We start from the raw sequence: 1,709 nt of genomic DNA, 5'->3' as shown, positions 1-1,709 counted from the left end.
ATATTTTATGTCATGGACGCATTTTAAGGGCTTTGGCTGATAACATATATAAGATTTTTTGCCATACCAAAACTTCTGTTGAGTTATGGGAAGCACTTGAATTGAAATATGGATCTGCTGAAAAAGGTTTAAGTCGTTACTCTTGTGAAAAAATGATTGATGGAAAATCTATTTCAAATTAGATCCATGAATTTGAAAACATTGTTTATGACATGAAATTGAAAGGAATTTTTTTGCCTGACATTATGCTTGTGGCTTTCATGATTTCAAAATTGCCTCCTTCGTGGACTGATTTTGCTCAAAGCCTAAAACATAAACGTGAAGTTTTATATTTTGTTTGTCATATTCTTAATAGAGTGCCTTATAAAAATTTTGAAAAAACCCCTTATGAGTTATGGAGAAAAAGAGAACCAAACCTGAAATATCTTAAAGTGTGGGGGTGTCTAGCAAAGGTAAACATTCCCATTAATAAGAAAAGGAAAATTGGACCAAAAACTGTTGATTGTGTTTTTGTTGGATACTCTATGCATAGTACTACTTATAGATTTTTGGTAGTTAATTCAGAAGTGTCTGAAATTTCTAATGGTACTATTATGAAATCTAGAGATGCTACTTTCTTTGAAAATATTTTTCCTTTGAAAAATAAATTGTCTAAATCTGTTTATGATACTTATTGTTCTAATTTGTCTACTTGTAGTAATACTAATAAGGACATTGTGTTTGAACCTAGGAGGAGTAAAAGATCTAAAAAAGTTAAGGATTTTGGTTCTGAATTTTGCTCTTTTTTGCTTGAAGATGATCCTAAAACTTATGGTGAGGCCATGAGGTCTATTGATGCACCTTTTTGGAAAGAAGCTATTAATGATGAAATGAGTTCTCTTAAAAATAATAAAACTTGGTTTCTTACTGATCTTCCCCCTGGTTGTAAAAGTATAGGTTGTAAGTGGGTTTTTCGAAAGAAATTAAGAACTGATGGATCTATAGAAAAATTTAAGGCAAGACTTGTTGTGATTGGGTGTAAACAAATAGAAGGTGTAGATTTCTTTGATATATATTCTCCTGTTTCTAAAGTTACTACCATTAGGGTCTTAATTGCACTTGCTTGTGTTTTTAATTTAGAAATTCATCAAATGGATGTAAAAACTGTCTTTTTAAATGGTGAATTAGAAGAAGAAATTTATTTGAGTCAACTTGAAGGCTTTGTAGAACAAGGGAAGGAAAATAAAGTTTTCAAACTTGTTAAATCTTTATATGGTTTGAAACAAGCTCCAAAGCAATGGCACAAAAAATTTGATCAAGTTATTCTTTCGTATGGTTTTCAAATCAATAATACTGATAAATGTGTGTATGTGAAACAATTTGATGATAATGGATGTGTCATTTTATGTTTGTATGTGGATGACATATTGATATTTGGTAGTAATATGCAATTCATAAATGAAGTGAAGTCTTTCTTATCTAGAAATTTTCATATGAAGGACCTTGGTCCTGTAGATGTGATTTTGGGTATTAAGCTTATAAAGAAAAATGATGACATGATTTTAACCCAATCACACTATATTGAAAAGCTGTTGAAGAAGTTTAATTATTTTGATGTGAAACCTGTTTCTACTCCTTATGACTCATCCATCAAGCTAAAGAAAAATTTGGGTAAAGGAATTTCTTCACATAAATATTCTCAAATTATCGGTTCTTTGTTGCATTTGACA

Source organism: Glycine max, chromosome 15, assembly GCF_000004515.6.
Source record: "Glycine max cultivar Williams 82 chromosome 15, Glycine_max_v4.0, whole genome shotgun sequence".
Lineage (NCBI taxonomy): Eukaryota > Viridiplantae > Streptophyta > Magnoliopsida > Fabales > Fabaceae > Glycine > Glycine max.
Note: the sequence above shows the minus strand (reverse complement) of the source record.